The sequence below is a fragment of the Filicampus tigris genome, chromosome 12 (assembly GCF_054856515.1).
Source record: "Filicampus tigris isolate MCC_2025a chromosome 12, RoL_Ftig_1.0, whole genome shotgun sequence".
In the NCBI taxonomy this organism is placed as follows: Eukaryota; Metazoa; Chordata; class Actinopteri; order Syngnathiformes; family Syngnathidae; genus Filicampus; species Filicampus tigris.
Window position 1 is genome coordinate 24,585,931 of NC_141228.1, and position 23,942 is coordinate 24,609,872.

The window sequence follows — 23,942 nt, forward strand, 5'->3', positions numbered from 1 at the left end:
TCACACACTCTTTGTCCCCTCAGAAAAAAAAAGCAAAAGCTTGCAGGTTTCCTAGAGGATCATGGCAAATTCCAAAGGGAGTGAATGACCTTTGAAAGCACACGGCTCCGAGAATGGTGAAACTGGCTTGCAGCAACAAACACTTCAAAATTCACATTACACGGCAGAAACGGCGGCGGCCATTGGGGGCAAAAAGCCGAAGGCAAACCTGTCAAGTTGTACGCTAAACATGTACGCGAATCTGTTTGGCCAATGTCAATGTTATCATGTTTACTTTTTTTTCTTACATATATATATATATATATATATATATATATATATATATATATATATATATATATATATATATATATATATATATTTTTTTTTTTAATGGAGTTGTACTTCATTGCTACCGCCATCTGCAAACTGTCGTCTGCTCGCTCTTGCAAGATTCGCATTCTTGTGCCCCGATTTTCTCACGTGATCTTGATTCCGTCTGCCAAAGCTGATTTCCAATCACGTGACAGCAGCCTTTCGAAAATAACGCAAGTCACGGTGAGAAAGATCGTAGTTATAATGCAACAATGGCAGAACCAGCAATTCGGTATGCCATGTTTTTTTTGTTTTTTTTTTATGTTGCGCATGGCCTACAAGTGTCATGTAAGATTCTATACCGATATGTACGCTTTACAACTTTCCTAAGATTCAGTACATCTTGGGGTCGACAGGTATGCGAAGGGATCTTTCAATTTTGGATGAGAGACCAGCTGATTCAGCTTGCAAGAAAAGCAAATTGAGTTGACCAGTTGTCATCATTAGTGATGATCACTGCATGCACTCTGACAACAAACAATACTCTCACATAGCTTCTCTCATTCTCTCTCTCGTTCACTGCATTTTGAAATCTGGAAAGACTGTGGAGCTCCAAAGCCAAGCATTCAAATTCAACCAACTGGAAATGCGCCCTGAACCTCACACGAAAACATGAAGGTCAAAGAGTCATCGTGCAAGACGACAGCATATCTGACAAGGCTTCCTTCCACTGGTGTGCTGAACCCTCCGCCGACACCAGGCATGCTCACGTCTGCTCCTCCAGAGCGCCCATGCAGCCTGTTTGGATGTCTCCCTCCTCCCGATTCAAATGGAACAAACAAAACGAAACAAAGGAATACCTCAAAGTTTGGCAAATATCGCCCCATGACTCCGGCCGATAAAATGCCATCGATGAATAATGTGCGCAATGCCTCAATCAAATGTTGCTAAATTTAGCAATGCGGCTCATTAGAGTGCAGCTCATTAGAAACACCTTTGCATCCAAGCTGGATCCACAGAAAGCACATCTGTTTGATGGTGCGCATTACTGCATGAACTCATCCATAAATAGGAAAAATAATTGCATGTGTATTGTAGTCATTGGAAATGCAGTCCATCCATCCATCCATCCATTATCGATACCGCTTGTCCTCACAAGGGCCGCGGGCGTGCTGGAGCCGATCCCAGCTGTCTTCGGGCAGTAGGCGGGGGACACCCCGAATTGCAGGGCACACAGAGACAAACAGCCGCACTCACAATCACACCTAGGGGCAATTTAGAGTGTCCAATTAACCTACCATGCATGTTTTTGGAACGTGCAAGGAAACCGGAGTACCCGGAGAAAAGCCACGCAGGCACGGGGAGAACATGCAAACTGCACACAGGGAGGCCGGAGCCGGGATCGAACCCACGACCTCTGAACTGTGAGGCGGACGTGCTAACCAGTGGTCCACCGTGCCGCCGAAATGCAGTCCATAACCTGAAAATGATGTTGTCATTCAAATCAATGTTTCTTTTGTGACCATGGAAAGGACATAGCACCAGTTCAAGAACAATTCATTTATTTCTTTTGCGTTTATTGTTTTCAAATTGTTCATTTTTGTTCTCCAAAACAGGTGTCTTAATAACATTGGGCAACAGCCCTTCATTTCCAACTTGACAAATGGCGTACATTAAAAGGTGCAGTGGATCTGTGGCGCATGGAGCAGACAAATTGGCAAACACAAAAATCCCCATCCCAACTTGATTCATGATGCGACTATGTGCCGCTTACACGTTGTTAGCTAATGCTAAATCGATGCATCCGACAAAACTCAATCCGGCTCTGCTTACATCTTGACTTTGTTTTGCGCAGTCTGTATGTCAGCCATTATTTACAGAGATTTTTCTGCCCAGCCGAACAGCAAGGTATGGGCGGAGCAACTCTGTGTGCACGCACTACTGCATACAGTCAATTCGGAACAGCTTGATCATAGACAAGACGCATTTTTAGGAATAGGCAGCTCTCAAAAGATCATGTTCATATTTGTCGCTGGATTTTAGAAGACAGGTGCGCGTGTGCCCTGCGTTAAAACGGGCACGTTGACTTTTGTGGCGGAGAGAGTCTAGTTAAGCGTGTTTGTGAATTTGGCAGAGCGCGCCATGCCATGCTGGCTGTTTCAGTCGACCAAGGACATTTTCTTTTGCACGCCAAAGGACCACCGGACAATTTGGCGACTGACTGTAGGCTAGACCTTAAGGCCTAGCTAGACCAAGCCGACATCAGCCAACTGTGACCGACCGACGCTTACCCCCTGCGGCGTCGGGCCGACTGTCGATACGCCGCGCTGGAAAAATACACCACAACACTAGACAGCGACGCCGACCATTAACTAGCTTCTGAGATGTAATATCCCTCCATACTATTGGCGGCAGTAGTCACTATTCCCCATGGTTAGAAAAAGCCAACCGGAAAGCTATTGGCAGGGGTGGATTATAAACAATGCATTTCGCTCTATTTCTTGCTCATGATGAACTCCCACGCGAAGCAAACCCTCCCACTCTTGACACAGTATCGTGCAATACTTACGTTGTCAACCCTCACTCTTGTACTTAGAAGAAGATTAAGGCAACAAAGGCATGCTCACGGTTTATCCGCATTGGTCACTTCCCGTTCTTGCCCCGTGAGCTGATTTGCAAGCTAACAGCCAATCAGAGTGAGCAAATATCACGACTCACGGCGCCGATTTAACATGCCGAAACGCCCGCCAGACGCCTCCTGACGGGGTCCGACATTACGACAGCGTTCGCTACATCAATCGGACGGCGCAGTCTGATGCTTCCCGACGTCCGATTGGTCTATCTCGGCCACTAGATCAGCTTGGAGCAGCTATAAGAACGATGGACGGGTGGAAGGCGGTCCCCGGGTGCCCTCACGTAGAGACGGGCAACCATTCACATCATCACTGGGCGGGAATGAGACCACGCTGCTTGCCCCAAAAGTACGGCCAATGTCCCACGACAGCATCAGTGACTGCTTGTATACAAGCTAGTCAAAAGTCAATTTGCCCTATGTGCCATTATTCCAGCACAAAAACACGGTGTGAGCACCTTTGAGTCGCACATCGAGCAGTCACAGCAGACCATCCAAAGGCATATTTGCTGTCGACATTGAAGACCTTGTCCATCGAGCCGTGCTAATATTAGATCATACATACAGTACAGCAGTACAATTTCTGTTGAGTGTTGAGTTCAATAGGTTTCAGCATTTCTTGACAGCAATTTGATGTGCGGGCATCTTGACTTCCAAGTCTCTTTATGAAACAGTATGGAGAAGTACCGATTGGGCATCAAACAAGTGGGACCAGATTTCTGCCTAAGTCGCCACAAATTGCAGATTGTTTAGTGTGCAGAAAGCAACTGGGGAGGTTGGTCACTGTGGGGAGATGAACATATCTGCCTGCCTGCTTTAGAAATGAGTTGAACTACAACCGCAGTGTAAACAAAGCCAATGGGGGATAAATTGAATATATATTCTCTGAAATGTTTCCGCCTGATGAGTCAAGGAACACACAAGCTAGTTGAACACTTTGACGCTTGGTTCATGGCAAGCACTGCAGACGGATGTTTATGAGTAACACGCACTTGTGAAAGGCCAACTGGCTGGCTCCAAACAGCCCACAAGGACATTAACTGACATTTAACAGATGTTCAGGGAACAAATGAACAAAACAGCATTGCAACATGCTTAAGGACACTGAATCATTTCTACAAAGAATTTCAAACCTGCGTCACCTCACTGGAGCTTCGTTCAGACTCTAGTGAGCAGTCAACTCAACTCCAGATAAATGGAGCTCTTTTGGTCATTTTATGGAACATACACACAGTAGACGCTGGAAAAGAGCGCCCGTATTACACTATAGGCCTAAGAGCCAAAACGAAGTGCACGCTAAGAGCCACCACGACCAACTGATAGCTGCTGCGATGCTGATGACCTTCACACATTCTTATCAGGAGTTCAAGGAGATTGTTGAAGTAAACCGCATCCACGGAGGAGCAAAGGGATTGTGCATGCAAATATCTGCAGTACAATATGAGGACTGAAGTCCATTTCACCTGAGCCATTCAAGTTGCACAAAAAAAAAAAAGAAAACCTCAATGACTTGGACTCAGCCTGTAAAATAACTGATGCCTTGGAGGACAGCTGATGAAGGACAGGATGGATCTCTTCAAGAACTTCAGTCGACAACTTTCAATAGCATGTTTTTGCAAACCGTCGTTTTCAGCACAGTTGATATTACAGGACTCTTGAAAATGTAAATGTTCATCAGGCCGGACTGCAGAGGGGAGTGCCTGCATTCCAACAGGCGCCCACCATGCCCGCAGCGCCAACAATGCGACAGGCATGAATCCATGGGATAGATGCTATTTCTTGATTGCTGGCCCATATTGCTGTGTGTTGTGATTGCATGCAACCTTCTGACCTCAACTATATATTGAGTGGCAGCTAGAACTGCTTCCAAACAAAGATGGCCTCACTTCACCACATCTAGATTTGTAGTTTATAGACACGCCAATGAAATGGATCTAATTGTTTTTTTATCTGATGTGCTGAGAAATTAATGTGTCCACCATGCACGCTCAAATACCAAACATTCTCCTCATACTTTTGATCTGCAAAGGAGAAATGAAAGTGGGGTTTTTTTTGTCCAAGCCTTGAAGACCCAACAAATTGCTCACTATTTATTTATTTTTTTAATTTTGTATTGCTGAATTTTGAAGGAGGGGTTGGTGTGTGTCTCTTATTTTTTGCCTTCTTCACCTCAACTGTGACCATTATTAGACAAATACTTTAACCTTTTCAAGTCAAGCTGAGGTTTGCTCAAAATATCAGCTGCTTTCTTGTTCCTTCGTCTAAAAATGATACAGTTGGAACTGCTTCTATTCAGGGTACCTGTTTTAATGAAGAGCTGTTGACTCGTTAAGAATGATCCTGGGTCGCTCCCATGTAGAGTTGTAAATAATAAGCTCTGCATTTCTCTCACCTGCAAGGATATTGTTTCAGGAAAAGAGAAAAGCAATGCATAGCAAATGCCGTCTCTGTGGCTTATGTGATGCGCACCTAATGCAAATACAAATGCATAGTCAATTTATACCTGCAAAAACTCACTCAACATAAGTCACCTTCACCTGTAATAATAATAAAAAAGCAAGTGTGTATTTGTTACATAATCAAACAATGCAACACCTAGGATACATCATACAAACTGCGAAAAGAAGAAAGAGGTGCATTCTCAAAAAATAGGCCGTCAAGAGTGATCTGGATTCAATTTTTGTTTGCATGTTTGCAACCTTTTAGGAACTCTGACGGAACCAAAAATTCCCTACGTGTGCAAGCATTTGCCACTCAGTGAGATATGGGCTGACCTCGTTACGGCTGTAACAATATTTGTTGCAGACATTTAACAAAGAAAAATCAAGGGTCAAATTGTTTGTTGGATATCCATCTGAAGCAGTTTAAATTACAACAATGTTTTTACCGACTGGCAACAAGCCGTCCCAAGATTCACCCATACTCTCGTCACACCAAATAAATGAGCGAATACGTCACGGTGGTCCAATGAAGCCATCTGTGTCTGCCCTCATACTGAATATTCATCACCCTTTTGCGGTTGGAGTGCACGCACGTGAGGGATGAGCGGGGTGCCTAAGGAGGGAGTGTGGAAGTCTCTATGTATAGTGTTACTCTGCGCTTTAAGGAGCAATTGAGAGCAAAAAGAAGAATCTCGAGTTGCCTTTAATGAGCATAGGGAACGAGTGCCATAAATACAGCCTGTGCAGTCTTTGCAGTGCCACCCGTCTCTCCGTTGTTTGTTTGGTGACCGACTCGAACGAACGGCAGGACACAGAGTCTAGACAAGGAGCAACATCCCCTCACAGTCCGAGCATCCATGGCATATCCCCAACATAAGCCCAAATTGGTCGTGGTGGAGCTCATTGCCGACTATTGGCCTGGTGTGACAACAAGCGTCATTGAGGTTGCCACTGTGTAACTAGCTGCATTGAGCATTGTTTTAGGGGTGGAGGTGTATGTATATATATATATATATATATATATATATATATATATATATATATATATATATATATATATATATATATATATATATATATAGCGGCACGGTGGTCGACTGGTTAGCACGTCCGCCTCACAGTTCAGAGGTCGTGGGTTCGATCCCGGCTCCGGCCTCCCTGTGTGGAGTTTGCATGTTCTCCCCGTGCCTGCGTGGGGTTCCTCCGGGTACTCCGGTTTCCTCCCACATTCCAAAAACATGCATGGTAAGTTGATTGGACTGTCTAAATTGCCCCTAGGTGTGATTGTGAGTGCGAATGTCTGTCTCTGTGTGCCCTGCGATTGGCTGGCAACCAATTCAGGGTGTCCCCTGCCTACTGCCCAAAGACAGCTGGGATAGGCTCCAGCACGCCCCGCGACCCTTGTGAGGATAAGCGGTATGGAGAATGAATGAATGAATATATATATATATATATATATAGCTATATGTAACTATAAGTGTGTGTGTGTGTGTGCGTGTGCGTGTGTGTGTGTGAGAGACATTAACTGAAAATCAACCGTCAAGAATAGAGCTGCAATACTGAGATCACTTTTTACAATGCAATACAATCCAATTAATTTATCGTATACAGCACCAAAACAAAGTGTGCTGTCCACACAGATTGTGGCCATGTTAACCAGACGGACTGTAGCAGCAATGCAGGGATTAAAGAAAGAGGAACCTTGCAATCTGCGGGCCTCTGCTTAATCCTCTCAAGTAAATACATGACACCCAATTTCGGGAGAGGCCATATCGGGCTGCTACGCTTGTCAGAACAATGGGGTAACTCCATTTGCTGAAGGACAGCGGGGCCTCCTTTGCCTCGCTTACCCTCATCCTCACTCTCCAGCTCAGTAGTGTTCAGAAGATGTACATTGTACTGGAAATGACATTGGATAGCATATGTAAATGCTTTTCCCTACTTACCGTCTTTGAGAAACAAACGCCTCTTACATACAAATGCTTCCGCATCTGTTGCTGGGTTTAAGTGGTTAAAAATCCACATGGACTGAATATTTTGGTTGTTTTTGCCATGGTGCCGTTGTCTCTAATTGCTTGTCAAAGTGTGAGGCCCGGTAACTGCTTGACTTGCTCATTTGTTGCACAGCAATCACAGCTCCTCGCAGCGCATGTGCCGTTTCAAAGAGCAATCCCCCCGACCAACTAACAAGAAATCTAAAGGAATAGAAAATGTCTTGAGTGGAAGCTTATCGTGCGACATCAAACTCTTCTTACTCGCCCACTGTGCCGCTTCTCCAGAGACTTGAAATCCACCATCCAAATAAAGAGAGGCATCGCCTGCACAAGCTTTACAAAGTCGGGCTGCATGAGCAGCGCAGACTTCTTTTCACACTTGCTGCTTTTATCCCTTAATTCTTCATTCTGTAGTCAGCTGCAAGGTGTGCTCAATTTGCAACACAATTGTGGACACTAGAGGATGCATTTATTCTGGATGAAAAATGCTTTTAAGCCACTTTTTTTTTTTTTTTTACCCTTCCTGTTCATCCATTATAGACCTGGTTGTTGCACTGTAAAAAACACAACGTGTACGTTCTTTGGGCTAAAACAGTCATTTATGTTGGAACGACTTTAAAATATAAATGATGGCAACAGTTGTAGTTAGCACAATAAAATAACTACGTTTTTTGCTAACCCTTTCTTTCACATAAAATTGAATACCAAAGAAATGAACATTTTTTGCAACCATACGGTATGCTTTTCAATGATGAATACAAATCTGTTGCAGTTGATCAGCAAAAGTGAATGTGTTAATGAGATGGAAGTGGATTTGCAAGCTTTATCGGGCCACCCCGTTGTCAGACACTAGCTTGTGTAAATAGATCTTTTATAAGCGCCAACGCTTAGTGTGCTGTAAACACACTCCTTATCTCGCAAGCTCCCGTGGCGCAGGAATCCAATTATGTTGCCAATATTAACCCCTTTATAGAATTAACCCCCCAGACCTCCACTCTTTGAATGAATACACGTGAGGACCTGCTGCTGGCGTTAAACGTGGAAACACAGAAATGATGCCGACTTTGCCTCTGCACCACACGAACCTCACCCACCTGGGGGGCCTCGAAATAAGATCCGGCTGAACACAGCACAGTAGTTCAGTGATCTCTACCCTGCGTTAAGTCTCTCCCTGCCCTTTCTCATCAACCTTCATAGGCAGGTGGGCCTACGAAGGTTGATGAGAAAGGGCACCGAAAAAAAAGAAATTCACATCCAATGCCGATGATGGAGAACTGCGTGAATCACATGCCTTGCAGGAGGGCTGGTGCACATCAGCAGCTTGGCTAGGAATTTGTGCATGTCACACTGCTGGAATTCCCCAAAGGGAATCAAATGTGACATGTTCTCAAGTGCTGTCACATCTCGTCAGTTAATAAATGTGGTTTTGGTTTGCTTTCTTTCTTTCTTTCTTTCTTTATGTATTGTCTATTTGGTCCATAGCAGATGGTGCTGTCTGTGGCAGATTGTCTCTGTGGACAAGCAAGTGCCACTTTTTGGTGGCAAAAGCTAAAACGAAGTCCACACGTTGCGGGGGGTGGGGGGAACGTCACATGACGATGGTGGCCATTTCAATTTCAAAGTCCATCGGCAGCTCAAAATTAAATCAGTGGTGGGTTTACACTGAGGGAGAAAAAAGAACAAACGTATTCAACTACAAAGAGAATACAAAGCCATACAAAGGACATTTTTCCTCCATGAATTCTATGCATTCGTTCACGTGAAAATCTCCGATGCATCTATATTCTGGTTAGTTTACCAATTACTCTCCTCGCAGTTTTCAGTTAGACTACTGGGAAGTTACAGTTCCTCCCTTTACTTGTTTTTAAGTTCAGATCTGTTTCTCTAGGATAATGGAAAGCGTTTTTTCAACTGTTTCACTGTGATGACCCATCAATTATACACTCGACACAAACATTAGGAACACTCCACTTTCGAGTGAAATTTCAGGATGAACCTCCATTGCGTTATATTTCCATATCAAATCAAAGTGAACAGCACGACAAGCATCTAAAAAGCAATGGGATTGCATTTTTGATGAAGGGGCACATTTGTCGATATTTGGTCAGTTAGAGACATGCCTTGGGGGCCATTTTGCTGGGGCATCGTTCCCATCAACGCCATCCATCCATCTGCATGACTTTTCCACACACTGGAATGAAGGACACCAAATCACTGTAAATTGTGCCCATATACAGTATGTTTTGAATTTGGACTTTTGAGAACAGAGTTGCTCTTGTCTTAGGGAATAGACAAGAATGAACAAGCAGCTATCTGTAACCATCAAAACAGTTGACACCATTGGAAAGAAATGGTGGGCCCATCAAACAATGGGCACGAACGCTGGGCACACCACGTGAATGCCTCTTTGGGGTCTATATGGCCGCGTATGTGATGACATATGCCTGACTTTTCACACTCTGTCTCAAGGCAATACTTCATAGGAAAAGTTGATGTGGGAGAACAAAATGGTGTGAAAAGCTTCCTGGCAGTGCTGGTGGTGCCAGATGGGAGAGGAAAGCACCGCCCAGGAGAGGCGCCAGTAAGCAGAGACAAGCACTGCCAACCCAACTGTGTCAAGCGGGCGGGCGGGCGGCCCAGTTATTTTATCAAAACCAAAACGCAATTCCCACCTCTGCCAGATGCAATTCAATCTCTTCATCGCCCAAACAGCAATTCACTTCATTTCAAGTTCCCACCAATTCCAGGTCATGTTGAAACGGCTGCTGATTATACTGAATTTTGAATAGGAAACAAACAATGTGCAAACAGTGACCAAAATCATTTCAAATTGATATTCCTCTACTCTTTTATTTGTGGTGCTGAGCAGACATTTGTGATGCCATGGCGACTGACCTCATGAAGTACAACGAGGACATGCCAACTGCCCCATCGCTACTGCTATAATATCGAATCCCTTTTGCAAACTGTCCTTCCTGGAAAGGTTCCCATACCAATTAAGGAAAGCAATTTGTTCCTCCTAATATCTTGTCATCTTGAGACGCTCAATCAACATTCTATTCCGTAGCTGCAGTTCTACAGACTGGTAAGCCATTAGTTTGAGAAGAAAGTACCAGGAGGCAATTCATAGCTTGGGTTTAAATCAGTGCATTGGGTGCTGCGCTCATCTCGGGGGTCACGAGTCCGTCGCGTTGGCAGGAAGGGAAGGACATGCGTCTTGTCAGCAAAGTCATCTTTCTGCACATCATCTGTGCTTATTTTGCGCTTGACTGTAAGCAGGTCATTAATCGAAGCCGGGCGTACTCCTTCCTTATCATGCCGCGTGACAGTCACCCTCACAGTGTGCACAGAATGAAAAACACATGTTTGCATTTCATGCCCCCACCGCATTTGTCTTGTCTTATCAACCTCCATCTTTTGGGCCTTGCAGCCATCTCTCTTTAGAAATGCGAGACACAAATACCTTTTGCAACATTAGGACGTTGCCACTTGAGCCCATTTTTGGGGGCAGAGCTTCAGCCTCATGGTTGGCAGGATGCATGCTGATGCTAATGCTGTGACATTCGATTCTATAAGGCAACGGGGCGACATTTACATGAGTGGCAGTCAATACTGTTGGTCCAAGGAGGCTAGAACAGGGATGGGACTAACGCAGACACTCCCCACTTTCACTGGCATTCCGCTCATCAGCCCCGTCAGCGGTGCAATGCTGCTGCAATTGGAACAGGAATAATGCTCTTTCCTTTGCATTCAGACGGCAGCGTCATTGTAAATAGGCCTATTGAAGTGAAGTGGAATACATTTAAGGCAGAACAAAGTCTCTTTTGCACACCAACTACGGTCTTCGAGGGCCCCTGTCCCGCATGCCAGGTCAAGTGCGAGATGATTGAATCTCTTCTATATACGCTGACTTTCACAACTATGGAGTTCACGAGTGCACCTGCACAATCCAAAGAGTTGGATCAACTTGTCTACCTTTGTGATGAAACTGATGCTAAACCTTGACAGTGGCAGAGCTGTATTATTTGAATGTGTTTGTACTCGATTGGACTGTAGCAAAATGAAAATTGGCTCTAGCGTTTTTGCCATCCAATGGGGTTAGAAAGAGCTCCGAGTAGGCCAGAGTGCTACTCGACAGGCTACTTGTTGGCCAAAACCAACACCGAATGGAGGATGCCTCACTCTTACAATTCAACTCAAGTGCCTCACTTGTTTTTCAAAGACGCACTCGACACACACTGCTCGATTCCTTCTTTTCCCCCAGTCACAGATCAATCTCACACCCGATTACGTCTAGGGTTGCCGACTGCCTGAAAAATAAATAAGGGACACCTCAGCCTACCTTCAACGAGGGATGGGCGGATCGATACCAAAGTATCGATATTGCGATCCAGGGTGCTCACAATTTTAAGTATCGACCCTCAAGCTAAAGTATCGATATTTGCAATGAATCCATATAGATTGGGTGTGAGCCATCCCAAAAGCATTCAGTTGGGCTAAGCTCAATTCTGTTGCTTCTTGAGGTAGTGTATGATAAACGTCAGTCTTTTGCTGTGAGCGTTCTCATCCTGGATAATGGAGTTTGCTTGTGGACGCTGGCGATGAGGATGGGACTGATTAAAGAATCTAAGGTCTTTCACCCACTTGTTGAAGTTCTAGTGCAGGTGTTGCACTCACGGAAAGCCTTCTAGCAGCCCGTGGATTGGCTGTGTGCCATCCATTCAGGATTGCCTGGGCAGTGAGCCAAGTGCTGAAAGGGCATAGCACTGTTCTCCAGGTGTTCTTAGGCCTGGCACACACACAGACAGACAATGCCGTTTTTTTACCGCGTGTGTCCCTATTTTGCCCGTTCCCAACCAAGGACGTCAAGCACCCGCATATCTAAATACTTTAATAAAAGATTGTTCTGCAAGATTAGCCCTTGGCCAGAGGTGTGTTAAGTATGGATTTGTCCTCATAGCTGAATCCAAAACGGGTGGGGGCCGACGATCTTAAAAATCAAACGTGTTCCATTTTTAGGACCAAAAATCTTCATTCATATGGGGGAAGCAGACAACGCTCGAGCGGTGCGACTGCGTGGACTGTGAATGTCGTCAATCAAAGAAGTGCCCTGACTGACAAACACGGACGCGGCAGCAAGAAAACAAAATATGTCCTACCCGAGTGGCACATCTAGTTTGCCGCAACTTTGCTCTGTCAGTGTTTGCGCTAAAATGACTGTGATCTTGGTACCAGATTGCCTGGAGATGTACAATGATGGTGCTGAGTTGACATTGGAATGTTCCAAGAACGAACGAACCATTTTTTTTTTTCAGTTAAACAACAGCTTCACTTTCCCACAAAAGACTCCGTTGATTCTTGGGAATGCAATTGCTGGTGACAGCTGCTGTGACGCAACTGCCTGATAGCATGTGCTTCGGGCTGCATGCCCACTCTCTGAACTGGCCACAAAGGAATACCTGTCAAGCCCGCTTACCGGTGTTGCTCTTTAGTTTCAGCACTCTCGCTTTATTTGGTAACCCAGCAGAAAGAGAATATGCGTTTCGTGGTAATTATACATTGCGTGCATTGTAGATGAGAAACATCCAAGCGTCAGGGCGTTAACAAAAGAGACAATAAAAACATGCATTCACTGGCGGTGGGCCACCATCTTAAAACGTCAACTCGGTAGATGTGCAGTAAGGTATACTCTGCCCGTCCTTGAAGCAAAAATGTCAAAATGCCCTTAAACTGCAGCGTATACAGTCCAAAACATCTCAGTCTGGATCAGCAAACAAAGCTCTTGCCCAGTGTATTGTTTGTGTATTCATCTCAGGTTGTACTTTTCTTTATATATACAAATATATCCAACAGATAATTTACCTGGCAACAGTCAAATAAGGAGAGCACCGGCACTTATTTCTTTCCGTTCATCTTCAATTGTCGTCATTTATTGTTTAGGTGTCCTGCCAAAATGGTGCCATTTCCATGACACCCGTTGACTTCTGTTGCAAATTGAACTTAAGGTGGAGCTGTTCTCCTCTGCCCATGAAGGGCAGGAGACTGTGACTTAAATCCAAGCCATAGAGAACACAACTTGGAAAAAAAAAAAAAAAATCACTATTTATTCTGATGAGTCAGGTTTTTTTGTTGATTAAAATTAAATTCGGCATGCCGATTCCAAAATTGCAGTCAGTTGTTTGCTAGCCCGTCCGCAACTTATCTTCAAAACATGCGTGTTTCCACTGATTAGCTGTAGTTAGAAGAGCTGATTACGATTGGACTCATCTACAGCTACGTTGCAACTTTTCGTGCAGTCACAAGTGAGAGAGCGCAGTGAGAGGTGTGTGCAGCTTCCAATAGGTACTGACCTAAACGATTCCATCTTAGTGTTTTATTTAGACGCATGCACATCTATTTCAGATCTTTTTTTAAGAAATTGGGAATCCTATCGCTCAAAAACTTGACGTGATAGAGAAAAAGTGAGATCACTTTTGGATTCTGCCCCCTAAAATTAGTTAGAAACAGCTGTCGGACCTAACTCAACAGCAAAACGTGTGTGATTGACTGATTGGCCCTTAGAGCTCAGAATCTGATCCGGGATCAGAAACAGATTGGCTGTTTGCAAATGGGAATTATTGCAACATCTGAATTGGACTACGGAGAGTAATTTTCTGCAAAAATCAGACTTTGGAAAAACCCAAAACGAGTTAGGCATTTATGTTGTTAGCGTGATGATGACACACAAACAACCATTCGCGGTTGCGTTCGCACCTGCGGACAACGAGGCCAGAAGTGTGTTATTACTATTATGACAGTATACAGTATATTTGATCTTTTCTATCTCTGAGAAGGCTGCATTGTTGTAACTGCAATGATGGTGTGCTGGGTTATTGTTAAACAGCACCCGCGCTTTCTCCCAGATGGAAATGCGGTTGTGGGCTTTTCAATAGAGTGATGAGTGAGGAGCTGTGTGTAAATTGTCCCACATCGGATCACACATACTGTATTGATTTCGGAATGTTGGCCCTTAAATCCTTTGAGCTCTGTGCTCCTATGGCACAGTGATTACTTTTTCATCATCTCATTGATATTTCATCATTATTTGTACCTCTTTCTTCCTTCCTCCTTTCCTTTGTGCTGACGGCTGCCAACTACCCTTCTGAAAAGCAATTATGATATGGCTGCCTACCATAAAACTGTCCATGTGCCAAGACACTGTTAGATAGCAGATGTTATTTTCATATTGCAGTCAACATTCTCACTTTCTTTGCATTCTATATTTGGAAGATTTATTCCAATCATTAAACATTTGTTGACAGTCACCGTTTGCTCAAGTGCTATCCTCTACGCCTGACGACGCGTTTGCTGCTGCGCGGAATAATAATGTTTGACACACCTTCCCCGCTGACATAAATATGAAGAGTGATTCTTTAAAAGGCATTCATTCATTCATTCATTCATGAAAGAGAGATGAAGACAAAATGAATGAAAAGTGAGAAGTGCAACTCGTATCCAGTCCTTTGTGTGATATAACATGATAAGACTCCTTTTCGGAGGTGTGCTAGGAGGTGTGTTGCTTAGACAAGAGTGTTTGATATGACAGTGGGGGGTGGGAGGCGGTTCTCTTGGGGATTCTATCACATGATGACTTCATAAAATGACTGTGGGTGGATTTACTGCCATGGCTGCTGCCAACCAAAGAAAATGTTTGCCACCCCAGCTGCTACCCCACTTAATGGGTTAAAAAAATAAAAAAATAAAACAGGTAATGGTTTTACCCATCCTCCAACAAGATGGTGACAGGCCTACTTTACCCGATTGCCATTTTTCATTCCTATGTCAGGCAGCCTGTGTGTGTGTGTGGGGGGGTGCGTGTGTGTGTGTGTGTTGTGTGCGTGCGTGTTATGACCCCTTCTCAAGATGGCAAGGAGGAGGGGTCTAACATAGGTGTGAGAGCTGGAAGGGGGAAATGGAAAAAAACAAAGAGCTGGCCACTGAAACAACAAAATGGAGTGATCACCCAAATCCCGACTGCCCTGGTGCACACACGAATGGATAAAGTGGACTGAGTAATGAATGGATAAAGTGGCTACGCAAAAGGATAAATGAAGGTTATGTCAAATAAGGTGCAATAAACAAAAGACAGCGGTACCAAACAAAAATGAACAACATCACCCGCTGCCAGCAACCCAGTCCCTCTTAAACTAAATGCTCCATGCCACACCTGAAAGTAGTTGACTAAATTGGTTACTCTCCTCTGCTCTGATTGGATGGCTGAACTGGTGACAAAAGCCACCAATCAGGGAAGAGCAGGGGGAAAGCACCCACACACACACGCACACAACTTAAACGGCCAACTCAACCTGGGCCGTAACAGTGTGTGTGTGTGTGTGTGTGTGTGTGTGTATATGTATGTTTTAACAGGTCATTTCCTTATTAATATCCATCCATCCATCCATTATCCAATCCACTTATCCTCATAAAGGTTGCGGGCATGCCGGAGCCTATCCCAGCAGTCTTTGAGCAGTAGGCGGGGGACACCCCGAATTGGTTGCCAGCCAATCACAGGGCACACAGAGACAAACAAACATTCATACTCACAATCACACCGAGGGGCTATTTAGAGTGATCAATCAATCAATCTACCATGCATGTTTTTGGAATGTGGGAGGAAACCGGAGGACCCGGAGAAAACCCACATGCAAACATGCAAACTCCACAAGGGGAGGCCGGGGCCGGATTCGAACCCACGACCTCTGAACTGTGAGGCGGACGTGCTAACCAGTCGACCTCCGTGCCGCCTTATTAATATGAAATATGTAAATAAGCTTTGCTCCGATCGGATTCCTCTTCTGCTCGGTGTCAATCTGGAAATCGGGGTTCGGGTTTGGCAGCCATGTCGGGTGCCATTGAGCATCTAGCTCCCATTCACTTGAACATGCAAAAATATAACCAATTACCCACTCATCTGCTGTATTTTGTACGTGTGATACTGGTATTGGCCAAATCACGTTGGGATCACTCTGTGATCTCTCCTCCTTTAAAATTCAAGTCTAGAAGGGGTGCAGTGTGTTTCTGTGTATCATGCAGGATTTCATATATCTACGACTTCTAGGGTCTGATCATTTCTTTAACTTTTAAGTTTTATGCCCACTGATCTTTCCCTCCAAATTATTGATGAGTGGACTTTGCTTCATTATCTTGAGGAAAAGGAAGGAGAGGGTCGGCAGAATGCAGGAAAAGTAATCAAATATTACATGAGTTCCAAATGCGATCCATTAGTTGGAACCCGAGCTCCAAGATTAATGACACACATTAAGGGAAAACATGTCTCACCTGTTACAAAACGCAAATGATTACTTACAGCCGCATGAAGCATGCATGTTCTCCACTAACTATACATTTTATTCTTCTGTAGCAAGCAAATACAAATGTGTCGCTCTGTCAAATCATTTGAGTCTTTCTGAAAAGAATACAGCACAATCAGATGAAATGGCAGCGTCATTACGCAGTACAACGTCGCAGCAGTAGGGCCAATTACATCCGTCCCTAGAATATGGAAGAATACTCGAATATGGAAGAGGCTAATATTTGATCTGCCCATCAGATGATATTCAGAGGAGGCTGAAGTTGTGCTGAGGTTCATGTTCTATTAATTATCCAAAAGTACACATACTGCTACTGCAAAATGCATCTACTTCAATATATGGTACTATATATGCAGTAAATGTATGAGTTGCTGACACAGTTCTCTGCACATTCATTTGCAGACGACAATTTGAATGACAATGAACTCGAAAAATGTGAATACTGAAAAAAATATGGAAGCGTGTTGAAACGACAAGTGAATATGTAACAAGGAGTTTTTGGCTTTCGAAAATGTTGGGAACTGGAATAGTCAATAAAGATAGCTTGATATTTTTTGTGGGAATTGTATTCGTGAAAAATGTAGAATATGAGAGTGAGATTGTGACTTTTGAGGAGTATGTGGGAATTGTTGATGAAAATCATTTGCCAAGGCGAAATTGAATGAGCTGAACGTTTTTACTGTTGAATGAGAATGATGTGAATCTGATTTGCTGAATGTGTCATTGACAATGAATGTGGGGATTTGGGGTGGAAAATGTGGAATTATGGGAAAACGGTGACATTTCGAAATGAGAAAAGTAATAGCCCAGAAGGCGTGAATAGCCTCTCGAATCGGGCCGTACCACATTGAACCAAAACGTAACTCGGAACTCCATTGAACAAGGCAAGGGCGAGTGCTAGCGCTACATACCGCGTCGAATACGAAAGGCTTTTGAGTCGTTTAAATTGTTGCAATAATACATTCCGTTTTAATTGAAATGCTTACACTCGTTATAGTCCATCAAGGGGACTTCAATTCACACCTCGCACTCCACACATACAACCCGACGACACACAAGGAGAGTTGTGAGAGTGAAAGGGACGTTCAAACAACGCCGCCGCTCTTCGACTACGGAGCCGACCGGGTCAGCGTTAACGTGGATCCGTTTCGTTTCAAGTTGAAGATACCCCATTCAAACACGAAGCATTGGATTAAAGGCGGACGATCGTTTGTGATTATTCAGTCATGTCTTTGACTGAAAAAATGTTTGTCTGTAGCAATGTCTTTATGAAAGACCTCATTTTCAATGAATGTCTTGAATTGGATGTTTGAAACATTTGTAGAATTAACGTAGATTGTACAGTATTTTTCAAAGTATTTGTAGCCAAAGGCAGCTCTCATTGGAATTGCAAGTCAGCTGTGGTTAGTCTCCTTGCCTGTTGCCAGCAATGTTGACACCACAGATGGCTTTAACTTTGTTGTACTTAAATGGGTATGTTGTGAAATATTAATATGGCAGATTTCCCACTTGAAAAATGCCCCCTCGCACGCTCCCAGTTCAAAGACGATCATGTGAAGCCCTGTTTTCAAAAACCCACATGATTTCCCAAGTGCTGCCTAAATATGTCTGAACAATACTACAGAGCATGGCTGGACAACCAGAGGCAAAAACAATGATCTGTTTTACCATGTGGGTTCATGAAGCAAACACACCAAATCCCGAAACATCCGTTGTTGGAATGTGCCGTTTGGCTATTCAGAGTTCCGTACTCTGATGGTGCCTGGACGGCGCTCCGGCCACTCTAACTGGTGACACGGAGCATCAGAGCTGATTGGAAGCTACGCGAGCACGATGCCCGTATGAGGGTTGGGGCCGAACGTGGGATTTTAACACAACCCTCACACTCTTGGTAGAGTTAGGACGCCAGATTGAATTTCTGAATGCACCCTAATCAAGACAAGAAAAAAGTGCATGTCACTTGTTAGGTCTCTCGACATACAAAACGTGAATATGCTGATGTTGCTGAACACCAATCTTGCATTGTAGAAGTAAAAACACATCAACATTTCGAAAAGCAACATCAGATGTGATGGGATAAAATGTTGCTGCTTTTCCTTATCCTTGTCTCTTACTTACTGCGCTGGTAGATTCTTTCTTCTGCAGGACACTCCAAATAAGAACTGGTAGTTGTCCAAATAAGTACTGGTGGTTGTATTGGCCACGGACGGTGATTGTACAATGTCTGTGATTGCTGTTCCATTCCGTCTCAGGTTCAAAATTGCTTGTTTTCCCACCCATGTAGCCTGCACTTTGGGTTTCATGTTGCTTACACAAATCTGAAACAACAGAGACTTTCATGGAAATGGGTCAGTTGGAAGAAAAAGGTGCTTCTCAGTTACATAAAATCAAATCAGCATCAAATCCATGTGAAAATACCTAAAAAACAATAACAGCAAAAAAACAAAATGGCGATCTCGTCTCATATGCATCTGATGGCATCAAACAATGCTTTTGGTTGGCAGTTAATAAAAAAAGAATAATAATTAAAAAAAACACAAATCGCCTACTCATTCTAGTACAAGGGAGCCTCGGTTTACGACTGTAGCCTCAATCACTAAGCTACGTTCAGGAAACACTCCTAAATATAAAAATAAAAAATAATTAAAAAGAGACAATGTTCTTACCTTTCACCCTGCGATTGGTCGGCTCACTGGAAAGAAAGCACAACATTTGTAACAACGAACCCCCTGACGACTGTGTATTTTTGCAAGGAAGTCAGGTTTAAAAAAAGAAATAAAAATACAAAATGAAGTTTGTTTAGTCACATTATTTTACTAAACTATTCAAAACCCTCAGCATGAGGCAATCATTAATAAGTAGGCAGGTTGCTGCAGCCGCTGCAAATGAGAGCAATCAAAAAGATGACCTCCTCATCAATAAATCACAGTGATCTCATGTATTTTTTCACAGCTATGATGAATGGACATGAGCCCGTCTAATTATAGATGAATTATGGAGTTAATTCAATACATCATCATCTTCCATCCATCCATCCATTATCCAATCCGCTTATCCTCACAAGGGTTGCGGGCGTGCTGGAGCCTATCCCAGCTCTCTGTGGCCAGTAGGCGGGGTACACCCTGGATTGGTTGCCAATCGCAGGACACACAGAGACAAACAAACATTGGCACTCACAATCACATCTAGGGGCAATTTAGAGTGTCCAATAACCTACCGTGCATGTTTTTGGAATGCGGGAGGAAACCGGACTACTCGGAGAAAACCCACGCAGGCGCGGGGAGAACATGCAAACTCCACACAGGAAAGCCAGGGCTGGATTCGAACCCTCGACCTCTGCACTGTGAGGCGGACAGTCTAACCAGCCGACCACCGTGCCGCCCTACATCATCATCTTTTGCTATGAAATTCTCAGCCACCACTATATTCCTTATCTCAGCTGTACTGCTGTATAATCATTAAGACGGCCTTCTGTTACCTACGACGGACGCCTATTTTGCCAACATTGGACGATAGGTGTGACACGGGATTCTGGTAAAGGTAAGCAAAACTTTAAAGTAAAACTTGCGGATTTTTTTCCGGATAGACGAACTGGTGGACCTTTGAAGTTTACTGACGGAAGCGCGGTTAAGTAACATGACGGACTGACCGAATATTAGTGAAATGCCCACCTGTGTGTGTGTGTGTGTGTGTATATATATATATTCGGAATATACATATTCCTAAATTGGAAACATTCTAGCCGTTCTGCAGCTGCTTTCAAACACTTCAAGTAAAACCTCTAATTTGCAGATGTGCAGATTAGAAAGGAGCAATAAGGCTGTGCTGGGGTGAAAAAATACAATGAATAGAGTTGGGATGCTGCAAAAAAAAGTTATATTATATATATATATATATATATCCGCCTCACAGTTCAGAGGTCGAGGGTTCGATCCCGGCTCTAGCCTCCCTGTGTGGAGTTTGCATGTTCTCCCCGTGCCTGCGTGGGTTTTCTCCGGGTACTCCGGTTTCCTCCCACATTCCAAAAACATGCATGCTAAGTTGATCGGACTCTCTAAATTGCCCCTCGGTGTGATTGTGAGTGCGGATGTTTGTCTCTGTGTGCCAACCAATTCAGGGTGTCCCCCGCCTACTGCCCGAAGACAGCTGGGATAGGCTCCAGCACGCTCCGCGACCCTTGTGAGGAGAAGCGGTATCGATAATGGAGGGATGGATGGATGGATATATATATATATATATATATATATATATATATATATATATATATATATATATATATATATATATAAAGCCCCCCCAACAAAAATTCACCAGCTAAACATTATTCAGTTGGAAATAAGCAATAAGCCAAAACGATAAAGTGGTTAGCAGGCTTGAAGGCGTTTTTAATTTGTAATGATTCATATTTTCCCTCATCATAATGTTGAAGTGTCAGTTGCTTCATTTAAATGACGCTTATTTTGTTATTATCTTAATCTTCGTTATTTTTCCTTGGCTGGCTTGTAACATATTCAGGAGTGATTAAAAATGCCCCCGACCGGGAAGAATGGCTGAAATAATAGATTGCTTCCAAATGGTCTATTTGACTGTAATTGTTCAGTGTGGCTGTACATTAATAAATTAGCTGTGAGCTTTGGCTCATGTTTACTGTATGTGTGTGAGGAATAACTGTCAAGCGTCCTTTTGAATAATACATAAATCTCCATTTAGCACATTGGTATTGTATAATCCAGTGTGATGCAGATGAGAAGCATCATGCAGGATGAAACAGCTCATGACAAGCAACATCAGTTAAATTCCATAATTACGCATGCGTTCGCAACAGCAATAGCAAAAAAACCATTCTTTACGTCTGGCTTTAATTTTTGACACATTTTTTTCATTTGGAAGAAAGGCCATGAAAAACAATACAGGGCGAGCGAGGGCGGGGAGATGTTGAAATTGAGATTACTGATATATTAAGAATTTTAAGAATCAAAACTCAATGGGTGCTCAGAGACAATGCGAATCCTCCAATCTTACATTTCCAAAAATCTGTGAATCGCATTGCTGTGCTTGTAATATTGTATAGCAGCAAATGCATACAAATTGTACGGAAAAATGTGGGCCAATATATTGTCCTAAACGTTTTTGGTCGCCTTTCTCTCTTTTCTTTTTTTTCAAGCGGATACGATGAGTGCTTATTTCAGACATAAGTGAGTGTGTAATGATGACTGACAATGACGGTTGAGTTTAGCGTGAAATAACGACGGACTGACGATGGCGGACGGATGGCCCGGGATGATGGACTGGCACAATTTACTGACATGCCCACCTGTGCACTTTATGTTGCATTTAGCAGTATGCCTCATCTTGATAGCAGAATAGAATTCAACTATTGTGATGTCTTTCCAAAATATTGTACACTGTGCTCTCGATGATCTTTTTCTCACCGATAACACATTATAAATGTTTGAGGGTTGGAAGGAGATTCAAACTTCTGGTCAGAATTAATCTGCCTGGATTTTGCTAGATGCTGGAACAGCCCGTATCCTAAGATAAGAGCTAGCCGTGGCAAAAACCGACTCTCGCGGTCTGCATTTAGAGGATTTGGAGTTTGATCCACTGCGATTCAGTAAAGACTTTCACACATAACAGTGGGTGGAAGTCATTCTGGGGAATCAACGCTCCATCAATTTCCTCAGAATACAAATACAGAAACAGACATTCAGTTGGACAAAAAACAATATTGCAGATGTGTGTTCTCAAAGCTTTCATTCTAATTGCACATTTGGGTTTGAACTTGTCTCTTTTACAGCGACAACGCGTGTTGAGGCGTTATCAGAAAATTAGGAGCCAAGAAGTGTGTGGGAGTCATAGATAAATCCACAAAGCGATCCATGCCTTGCCTGCACGTAATGTCAATGCCGGACGAATACAAAGCCACCCTGCATCAATAGATTAGGCTTAGCAAAGTGGATATGATTGCTTCCACTACACGCATTTCAGAAGCGAAAAGGGGAAAACACATCTTGAACCGGTTGGCTTGAGTGAATGTAGACTTTCAAACACACTGCAGAAGATGGCTGACGAATACATGGTCACATTAAATTTGAGTTGCCAAACTTCATCATCTGCACATTCATGACAGATCCGAGGTGCTAATTACTTGTCGAAAAGCGGAAAGATAATCCTGTTGAGAAGATATGACAATGGTGCCATCGGTTTGATGACACAGAAGCCCTTTAGCCCATTACGATGTCCTTCTTAAAAAGAGGGAGAGAGAGAGCTCTCACGCAGCAAAAGGCTAGATTTGCTTTTCATTCAAAGCATGAAATGAGCAATTGTTTCATACAAATCATTTCCCCTTTCCTTTTCCACCAAATAAAGCCTCACTTAATTATTCCCCTGCCTGCTGGCATACTCAAAGGCACTCGTACCGGACATCGTCAGTGTCTGGCGGGGCAAGTCTCTCTGAGCTATTCCGACGTCAACCTTCAATAATGCAAAAAGCCAGGAATTGCCCTACTAATCAACTCCACACAAAGCGCCATGCAGTTGGCTTTGGAGAAGAGTGCACTCACTTAGGTGAGCAACGCCGCGGATGCAAACGGCCCGGCCGGCCAGCCGAACCTCCGCAGATTTTCTACGCTTCAGAAAGACATATCCGATACAACAGCTCCTATGTAATATTGATTTCTTTCATTCTTTGATACACAAGCTTCTTCAGTGGCTGACACGCGTGGGAGCAACATTGAGCCCGCAGGGTTACATCGGCTTGTCGTGCTTGCCGTGTCTTCCGGGCATGATTTGAAATTCCGAGATGTAGCGGTTCACCGACCTTCGAAGAAATTCAACTCAAATGTAAACAAAACTCCGTGAAATGTCTGTTCTGCGCTGGTCAGCCGATCACTTCACGCATTTACTGTATCTTTCATACATGATTGTCATTTTTCTGTGTCCATCTCTGACTGAACAGAGGGAGAGAGCACTCTTCCTCTACCTCAGATCATGCAAAGTCCATCTGGGGGAGCAAGGATGCATTGTTCATTTCCAAGTGACAAAGCCTCTCTTCGCTTGGAAAATGGCAAAAGAAGTACTCTCCATCTCATTTTCAATTCCCTGTGTAAAGAAAAAAAAAGCACCTGGAAATGGAGGCTTTCTGTGTAACCAGAGTGAAAGGAAGCTCACATGAATGAGGTGAAAAGGTTTTGTGCGCCTTCACGTGCGCGCGTGTGTGCACGCACGCACG

The 23,942-nt window shown here is 43.7% G+C and overlaps 1 protein-coding gene across 1 annotated transcript in view; it reads right to left on the reverse strand.

Moving 5' to 3' along the window:
* The window catches only part of LOC147139358 (BMP/retinoic acid-inducible neural-specific protein 3-like), a 69,849-nt gene extending 51,004 nt beyond the window's left edge, over positions 1–18,845 (reverse strand). Inside the window, exon 1 of the mRNA XM_086048048.1 lies at positions 18,830–18,845. The gene's annotated coding sequence lies outside the window, so the exon portion shown is untranslated. The remainder of the gene's footprint in view (positions 1–18,829) is intronic.
* Positions 18,846–23,942: the final 5,097 nt, after the last annotated feature.